Source organism: Grammomys surdaster, unplaced genomic scaffold (assembly GCF_004785775.1).
Source record: "Grammomys surdaster isolate TR1022 unplaced genomic scaffold, NIH_TR_1.0 236, whole genome shotgun sequence".
Lineage (NCBI taxonomy): Eukaryota > Metazoa > Chordata > Mammalia > Rodentia > Muridae > Grammomys > Grammomys surdaster.
Window position 1 is genome coordinate 517,099 of NW_021604681.1, and position 10,089 is coordinate 527,187.

The window sequence follows — 10,089 nt, forward strand, 5'->3', positions numbered from 1 at the left end:
TACATCTCGAGTCCTGTCCTCCAACCTCCTCCAGACTTAGACTCGGGTTGCATTAGAGAAACCTGCGTTCTTGTCTCCTTCCAGAGACCCCCACCACCACCCCGCGATTTGAGCGCTCTGAGTCGCTCCCCACCACCCTCCAGAACCAGCGCGGTCCTCCAGGCTGCAACCATCCGGGACCTGTCCATGCTCCCCTACCCCATCCTCCGCCCAAATCGCTAAGGTCTCAGCTAGCAATGCCGCCCAGGGGCTCCAACTTACCGCTAGCGTCCGGGAGGAAGACCAGGCAGGTCGCCGCGGCGGCAGCTAGACGAGAAACGGACTCGGCTGCAATCGCCCAGCGGAGCCCGCGGCAGTCAGTGCGCTGCTCAGCGCTGCGCGCCGCAACCTCGCGTCTCAGAAGACGGAAAGAAGGATGGAGGGAGCTCGGCGCGAAGGATAGCGCCGGCAAGTCCACCTCCTGTGGGCAACCTGCGCCCCCCCGGAAAGGTTTGGCTGGAATTGTTTGACTACCCTACTCTAGCATAGTAACTGACACCTCCAGCATCTCCGCGCCAATCGCTTCTTCTTTCTTCTTTGAAGGCCCCTAACTAACTACACTATTCTAAGCGGACGAAGACCACCACCGGAGCACCACGACGATCTCCACGACGCCGACGACAATCAATCGATGTGCAGAATGAAGAAAAGTTCATATGTAATAGAAAGGTAAGGGATAGACAGGCCAAAGGAGCAACCAAGATTATCAATCTTGCTGCTCCAAGGGCTCAATCATTAAGATTGGTGCACCCAAGGAAGCTTCCTTGGTGAGCACCAGAGCGCCTACCCAGAGCTGGTGAGGCTGCACTGGGCTCTTAGGCAAAACCAGGGATGAGGGGAGGAGTCACGAGGAGCCAAGAAGAGCCAATCAGTGCTCAGGGTTACACTGCTCCTGGCCTGTTTGGACCAGAATCTTAGTGCGTCTGGAATCTGCTGGCAGGGGACCCTGAGACCCTGTGGCGTAGGTGGGGAAGTGATTCATAAGGCATAGGGACTCGGGGAAACTGAGGTCATCCATGGCACCAGACAGGGGATGGGGAAATTCTCAAGAATCGACCCTCAAAGATTTAAACTTTAAATACATAATGCGGGGGGGGGGAGGGAAAGACAGACAGAGAACGAGGCACCCAGAGAGACAGACACATAGAGAGAAACAGAGAGACACAGAGGACAGACAGATATGTAGAGAGGCAGAATCACGCAGATAGAAATACAGATAGAGATGGGGAGGGGCTTAGTTCCAGAAAAGACTTTCAAAGTCTTATAAATTTCATTAATTCATAGAACTTCTTCAGAGGTTCTCCCTTCTGACTGTCATTCTTCCCTTCATCGGGAACATTGATTTTGACAGGGTCAACCATGAGAGGCCACAGCTCAGTTTGATGGCCAGCTTCCTTACCTTTGCCCCTACTCTTAAATTCAAAGAGAAAGGAAGCCCCTTGGCTTTCAAGACCTAAGAAAGCAAAATTTAATTCCTTCTTGATGTCAAACCCCTCCCCACAAACACACACACAGACACACTGCTAAAAGAGTAGAAACACACCTTGAAGGTAGCTCATTTGTTTTTCTCTGGGAGCTGAGAATATCTCCAATAGAAATTAGAGGCACAGTTAGTTGTCCAGCCTCTTCAGGGGGATATCAAGGCATAAACACAAAAGTAAGGTCAGGGAAGAAATAAAAGCTCCCTTTCGACAACTGCCTGTACACTCAGCTGCAACCAGGCAAGCAGCAGAACTCTTCACCATTAATTCTCAAGTACCACTGGGCAGGTGCCTGCCTGGGAGATATCCCCACAGAGAAAGATAGACCAGATTTCTACTCAGAGAGAGCAACTAGAGGGGTGTGTGTGTGTGTGTGTGTGTGTGTGTGTGTGTGTGTGTGTGAGAGAGAGAGAGAGAGAGAGAGAGAGAGATCTGCAACAGGGACAGCTGCTTGGATAGGTAAAGACTGTTGTTTCCCCACTGCTGGGAGGTAGCTGGACCAGAGTAAGAGTCTAGTACAGCTACTTGGGTCCTGAGGACAGAACAGTGAACAGTGATTACGTAAAAGAGGTAGCAAAGGGTAGGTGCAGGGGCTTGAAGGTGCAAATCCGAAAACTACAGAAAGGAAGGCATCTTCCTGCAACTGTGGGACTATTGACCCCAGGAGGTATAGAAGTTGGGGATGAAGATGGAGTTAGAATGCCCGGGTGCCAACTATTTCTTTTAGGTTTGTAATAGGAGCTCTAACTGTATTCTAAGAAGGCCACCCGAGGATCAAGGATCAGGAGTCTCTCTACCTGTAATGAATTCAAATAGTTTGCAAGGCTTTGAAATTTAATTCGGCAATGAAAATATTCTCCACCACCACGACCACCACCCTCCCCCGCACAAGGAAAAACCCCATCGCAGTTTGCTTGAAGCATCTGTTGAATGGTCCTGTATGATGCTTGCTACACAGGTGGCAGCGACAGTGCTGCCAAGTCTGCAGACTGCATCACACTTGCATCTGTAGGATAGCTTTGTTAGTGCAAAGTATTTTATAAATACCAAAGCGAAAACGTATGTTTTCTCTTTAAATAATTAAGCACTCATCTTCTAAAACTCCCCACAGTTTTTTATGCTTGCAAATGTGGAATACTTTCCTACTTTCTTTTCTATCGCGACTTCTGTTGACTATGTCAGAGGCTGAGACGTTTGTCTTACTTCAAAATTGTAATTATAAATCCCTATGATATATTCGCTATGGAATATCTCGCTGAGTCATGGGGAAAAATTACCTCCACCAAAAACCCGGTCTCTTTTGCTAGTTCCTGAGGAAACCGACTTAGAGAAATTGACTACCGCAAATGACAATTATGAGGACGAGGGTAACGAGGATAATAATTATTCTTTTGATTCCATATTTCGCTCTTTCGGTTACTCTTTCCAATCTGGGGAAAAACAAAAGTTTTTGACAAGAGATAAGTGAAACCCACCCTGTGTTGGGTTAGGCAGGAAGTCTGCAGTTAAGGGCAGGGAACTGAAGTGTCTCAGGCTTAGGATTTTGAGTAGCCGCAGGCAAGCTTGCCTTTGAGCGGCGCTCTAGCCTCGGCAGGGAGCCGGTGATGCTGAGCTAAAGCAGGTTGCAGCCGAGTTTAGAGAACTGGTTTCGGCCAGGAACAGTAGTTCCACTCTCAGGGTGTCTGTGGCATATCCCAGCCGGTTTGAGCTCTCTAGGCAGGCAGATGCTTACCTGAGAGTTGGTGATCTGAAGAGCTTTGGGAACTCGGGAACCACTGGCTAGGAAGAATAAATACAAGCGGGGGAAACTTTTAGGACACACGTTAAATTTGGAGAAGTAAATTCTATACAAGCTTTTTCAGGTGTGCTCAGTTGTAGAGGTTTTTCTAGCACCTAAAATGTGCAGAGAGATTAGTCTGGGTTTTCATTGTATTCCGAACACTTCTTCAAGTCTAGGGAAGTTGTCTTTGGGGAAAAGAAGTCATTTAGAACAGTTCTTCCATTGTGATGCAAATGCTTCCTGATCCTGGAAACAGGAAAAGTCCCCAATACTCTCACCTCGGGGTTTCTTCCCAGGGGGATTTCTCCCCTCTGCTATGCATATATTTCCAAAACTATTGATTCAGAAATTCAGGAAAAATGTTAAGAAATTTGTTATTAAGCAGGAAAACGTCCTTCATGATGTGAGATTTTGAGAACTTTCTTCCAGCCATTGACAGATTACCAATCATTATTTTTTCACTTCCTGACCAGAGAGCCCTATATTGCAAACACGACCCAAAGGACACTAAGACAGATTTAAAAATGAGTACCCCAATTCTACACAGATACACAGTTTCACAGATACACAGATCCAAAGTTTCAAAACCAAATTTACGGGAACAATTCTCCACCCCCCACCTTGTTTATCAGAGGATAGAGATGCAAGGTGTTTTGATAATCCATCTACCTACATATATTTTACGCCTTGAAGCAAATTCTGAGTCCTAGAGGCTTTTAAAAATTCTGTAATTGTATCAAATAGTATTTTTGTATAGTTTATATTTTTTTTACATAAGCTAAAAAGACGTCCAGCATCAGATCCATAGTATCCTCTATTGAGTATTAAATAATGTCTAAAAATAGTATTTTATAGTATTACTGTAGCTCTTATGTTTCCTCATTAGTCGTCACTGACTGATAAATTATAAATATACCATACACAGACAGCTTATTATATGTTATGATTCTTCTTTTTTTTTTAATGAAAAAGGTGGGTGGTAGAATTCTATTGCTATGTAGGAAGGCAGGGGGCAGTCTGCTCATGCCATTTGGCCAGATCCACAGTTTAAAAGAAAAGCAATGAACAACTACGGTTCTGAGTGGAGTATGAAGTCCCAGTTGCGTATTTTTCCCCGTTTTTCAGACAAAAACAGGTGTCCTGATTAAAATCTGTGTGAATTTAACCTTGTATAATATTCCTCTATACTTAGTGGGGCTTCTAGTAGTACTGCATTTATTTTATTTTATTCTACTTTATTTTATTATATTATATTTCATTCTAGAGATTGGGTTTCAATATTGTTTTACAACAAGGAATGATCTTGGACTTCTGATCTTCCTGCCTCAATATATATATTTTAAACAACAAATTATGCTTGCAAGTTTGAAGGTTAAAATCTAGAAACTTTAAGGACAAAAAGCTAAAAACAATTTTGACGTGATTTCCTAGAGAAATATGCATTGTCTTAGAGCACATCCATGTTATGATGTATGCATTTTATGTTATGAGCATGAACTTAATCACAGTTCCTTAAATGAAAAAGATAGCAATTAGCATCTTTAATTTAAATTAATCTAAGATTAAAATTCAAGGTATTAGTGATGTCTCTCTCAGGTCTTCCTGTTGACTACCAGTCGTGCTAGCTGTACATCCTATTTTGACTCTTTCAGAATAGCTTGCTGTCTAATCTCCATTCCTACATTAATTGGGTATTTTATCATGCAACCAAAGGTTGAAGAGTTATCTAGAGTAATAAGTTTCAGGTTTTTGATCACTAATATCATTACATTATTTCAAATAAAGTAGTTCTTCCTTGTTTCCTTCCTTCCTCCTCTCTTTCCTCCCTCCCTCCTTCCCTCCCATTCTCCCTCCTCCTTTCTTCACTCCTGCCTTTTCCTTTTCTCCTCCTCTCTCTCCTGTCACTTCCTTTCCCAGTCTTAAAATCTAGCATGTAATCATATACTTTTATTCTTCTACCTTTCTCCAAATATATCCTAGTACTTAGTGTAAAGGCTACAAACAACAGTGATAACTGCTAATTACTGGTACCACAAGTTAGTATTAAAAGGTACAAGTGCTAAAACTTGAACTTCACAATAACCTGAATACAAAAAAAAGAACCCTCAAAATGCTTTGCCAAATTGGTCCAAGACACCAGAAGGTTATGTTGATTTCAACTGACCAGGATGAAAGTTAGTAGGGATAAATGTGAAATGGTACATGGTTCTGAGTTTCTCTGAACCAGTGTAGGTCCCAGAATCTGGAAACATGTTTTTCAAAATAGGGATTGGTATGAAGATCAATCAGTTGGTGTGGTATGGCTGCTCAGAAGCTTAATTAATCCTTACTTTTGCAATTTTTATGGAAATCAACTGGGTACAACTGAGTTTTGTGTGGTGTTTCCAGGGACATTATAAAGGACATCAGAAGATCAGAGTTCATCCAGTAGAAGGTTAAAGCCAGTTACATCCTGAGATAAGTTATATGAGGACTAGGTAGAGTTTTACATCTTCTGGGTATCTTGATTCTCTATGGCCAGTTCGCCGGATATTTGGAGGATTTTCTTACCAGCCAGGAACTTATTTGTTTTGTAAGGTCACTATTCATTTTATTTATAGCATACCCCTTAGTGTATAACACAATGCTTAATCCATAACTAGCATTTAAGAGCATAAAAGTGGAAATTTCCCCATTCTGGCTCAATTGGAGTGGATTTTTCCCCCATCAGAATTGACTGGAGGTTGAATGAACTTTTTCAGGATGTAGTGCTTTCTTTTAATATCAACATGTCCCACCCTAACATGGTTAATCTCTTAGAGAATGTGTTACAATGGAGTGTTATATATGAGGAAAAAGCACATAGCCAATGAGTAAAATTTTCTGCTGTCTTGGCTCTGAAATTTTGGAATATCCATAAATGATATCTCAGTCTAATTTTAAAGGATTACAAATAAAAGGTTTTCTGTAAAATAAAGATAAAAATTATGCATTGTATGTTGGCCATAGATTGTATGTTGGCATTGGTAAAGAAAAAGGAAAAGCCTCTTCTATCTAGTTCCTAGAGCACTGTTATTGAGAGTGACACACTCACTAGATACTGACTACCAGGGAAAATGAGTTCTTGGAAGCTTGCTATCGTGGATAAAAGACTTTTTTTTTTAAAGATTTCTATTTACTTATTACATTTACAGTGTTATGCCTGAATGTATTCCTGCAGCCCAGAAGAGGGCACCAGGTCTCATTATAGATGGTTATGAGCCACCATGTGGTTGCTGGGAATTAAATTCAGGACCTCTGCAAGAGCAGACAGTGCTCTTAACCTCTGAGCCACCTCTCCAGTCCCAGAAAAAAAGACTATTATGCTGACATGCCATCATTTTTTACAAGTCTAGAATGCTCTATAAAATAATCAAATTCAAAATATAGATTATTATTAAAATACATAAATGGAGTATAACTATGGAAAATTTGATACACACAAAATGAATATTAGCTTTAAACCAGTGGTTCTCAAACTGTGGATTGTGACTCTGTGGGATCAAATGACTCATAGGAGTCACCTAAGACAATCAGAAAACACAAATATTTACCTTATGATCATAACAGTAGCAAAATAAAGCTATGAAGTCACAATGAAGAGAATTTTATGTGTTGGGGTCACCATAATATGAAGAACTGCATTAAAACATTACAACATTAGGGAGGGTAAGAAACTTCAAAAGCCCAAACAAGTTCATTTTTGGTGAAACTCTGTAATGTTCAGTATCTTTGTCTAAGAGTCTTGAAATTTGCACAAAGATGTGCTCCAATGGTCTGAATTGAAATAGAGAATAAACTGAAGCACAACCAGAAATGCATTGGGCAAAATTTGCTTCCCAGCTAATCATTTTGTGTGACTTTACAAATTGGCAGGGGTTTTAGGCTAACTACAAAGAAACATTTGAACAAGTTCTAATTATACTATTGTTTTCTGTCAGAAGTGCTATAATTCACAAAAATGTGACAAATTGGCATGAAGAATAAGTTACAAAATATGGTGAGGTCAACTTTGAAAAGTAGGGTTGACTTTCTAAACTATGTAATTCACCATGCTGTCTTTATATAGGTGAGTAAATTATTTTTGTTTACTTGACTCTTTTCTCTCAGTAAAACAAATCTCAGTCATTGTTATTCTTTGGGGTTTGGAAGATAGCTCAGTAGGGAAGAACATCACTCCACAGGTATGTGGACTCTAGATTGGATATTAGCAACTATGTAAAAGGTCAATATGCTGGCATGTATGTCTGTAACCCCAGCTCTGTGACTAGCAGGGACAGAAGGAACTTTGGGACTTCTTGGCCATCAGCCGAAGTCCAGACTTAATTAATGATCCTGTCTTGAAAGAATATGGTGGAGAGTGAAAGAGAGAGACCATATGATGTCTTTCTTTGGCCTCTACAAGTATACTTTCATACAAGTGTGCAAAAAACATACACAAAAACACCATACTACACAAAGAATAAAATTAATAGAGAACTTACTATTCTTTATTCATTTAGTGTTACAAGATTTTTACAATATAGTCTTTAAATTTAGATTAAAAAATAACTTCAACAAGTCAGTAAATAATTTTGTTATTGCATAAAACCATTAGTACAGAATGATGTAAAGTTAAGCTTAGTTTAGAGAGCTATTGTTTCTTGATTTCCCAGAGTCTGCAATGAATACAATGCACATTAAGTAGACACATTTTGTAACTCCAATGCACATGGGAAACTAAAACATCAAAGGTGTTAAAGAGCTCTTTAAACTAGAATTTGTAGTTTAAAGAGAAAAAAGGCAGCTTGAATATTTAAATCACCTTTGAATATTATTAATAGTTGCCTTACAGATGGGATAACAAAGATAAAAGTGGATTAAGCTTATCACTATATGCTTGCAATATGGAGTTTTCTCCTCCTTAAAAATATCTTCTGTTGAGAATTTTAGTACTTCTGAAAAAGTTGCCTTTTACCTTTATGTAATCATTAGGTTAGAATATAAATAAGGCAGCTACATTTCATTGTAAAATGTAATCTAATAAAAATCTGGAGCATAAAGTTTTTAGCAACAGTCAATGTCACTATCAAACTCATAGTTTGTTTTTTTGTTGCTGTTGTTGTTGTTGATATCTAAACTTCCTCTGATAAATAAGTAACTGAGTTGAGCTAATCCAAATCTTATGTCAGAACATCTTTACAGAAGTGAGACAGCAAACCAATCAAACAACTATTAAAACTATGCTAGGACCACTACCTTCCACTCCAAAACAACCTCAGCATTTGGTCTCTCACCTTCAGAATTTTAACCGATAGAAATTACTTAGCTGATTTACAAGCAGCAATCACTTGCTCTATTGATATAAAATTTAATCTTTTATAAGGTTCATTTCTATTTCTTCTCATCATGACATATTTTCATAGAATTTAGATCTGCATTACACTTCAGCAAAAAAAAAAATATTAGTCTACTGGTTTCTGCAAGATATTAGAAATAGAATAACCTAAGGAATATTTTTCCATGCACCCTACTATCCTACTAACCATGCTCAGTTTGCAGGTATTTTAATGAGGTTGCTGCACCAAACAGATTTAACATTACATTAAACTGATGTTTTTCCTCAGGAATAAACGTGAAGTGCTCCATCCATCTTCTCAGTATTTAAAGGAAAAAGCAAGTTCAGTAATTGTGATGATCCGAAAGCAAATTATAGAGAAGTATACTGTCTTAGCATTTTAATATGAAAAAAATGCATGAAAACACATAGACCAAGACACACAGAAATCCTTCGTCTCTATAAGTAAAGCTTAGCTGAAAGCAAGATTATTTTTTAGAATATCCCTAATCAATATTTTTGTTTTATTTTATTTGTAGTTTCTGCAGTCCACAATTTATTCAAGTTTCCTGTTTTTCTTTCTTATATTTTATCTTCTCTCCTGCCCTTCCTCCTCTTCTTGCCAATATTCTCCCTAATTTCTCTCAAATAGTTGTTTCTGCTTTCATGTCATACATACATGTTCTCCAGTTCCTTCATTCCACCCCTTTAGACTGCCTTCCCTTTCATAGCCATATTTTAACAGTATGGCAGATAGATAGATAGATAGATAGATAGATAGATAGATAGATAGATGAGTATATAGATAATTTGTGTTCTGAACTGTGGAGTCATCTCATGTGCCCCTGTTTGTTTTCTCAATGATAATCACACCAGTTTGAATTAGGACTTTTCTGATCACTAAAGAAGTTGAAAGAAATTTAAAGTATTTATTAGTCATTTGTATTTCTTTAAAAAAATCCTATAAAGTTCATTAGCATCTTTACCCTTTAGTAATTGACTTGGTCCTGTATTTAAGAGTTGTATTTCTTTAGAGGGGATATGTATATCCTTTTCAGATTTTTGGATTATTCTCTATGTTATTGAAGTCATTTTCAGAAATCCCTGGTCTAGGCACAAGTTGTAAAATGTTTTGCCTATTGTTTTCTTTATAAATTTAAGATCTTGCATTATAGTCTTTCTATTTTTATTTAACTCAATGCATGATGTGAAATATGAGACCAGTGTATAGCAATGAATCTGTAGATTGTTTACCTATCTTTGCTTCCTTGTCAGTTCTTTCTTCCACTCTTCTCTACCATATTTCTTTCACCCTTCCAATCTCTAATTCACGATAAGAGAGAAGAAGGGATACACAAAAAAAGAAAGAGATCCCTGAATAATGTCATGTGTCAGAAAGGGGGCCACATTATCATGAGACTACTTCCTACTCGCTCATTAGGAGCACTGAGTTC

General features: G+C 39.0%; 1 protein-coding gene across 1 annotated transcript in view; it reads right to left on the reverse strand.

Moving 5' to 3' along the window:
- Htr2c (5-hydroxytryptamine receptor 2C) overlaps positions 1-828 on the reverse strand; it is a 201,520-nt gene extending 200,692 nt beyond the window's left edge. Inside the window, exon 1 of the mRNA XM_028773875.1 lies at positions 262-828. The gene's annotated coding sequence lies outside the window, so the exon portion shown is untranslated. The remainder of the gene's footprint in view (positions 1-261) is intronic.
- Between the last annotated feature and the right edge of the window lie 9,261 nt (positions 829-10,089).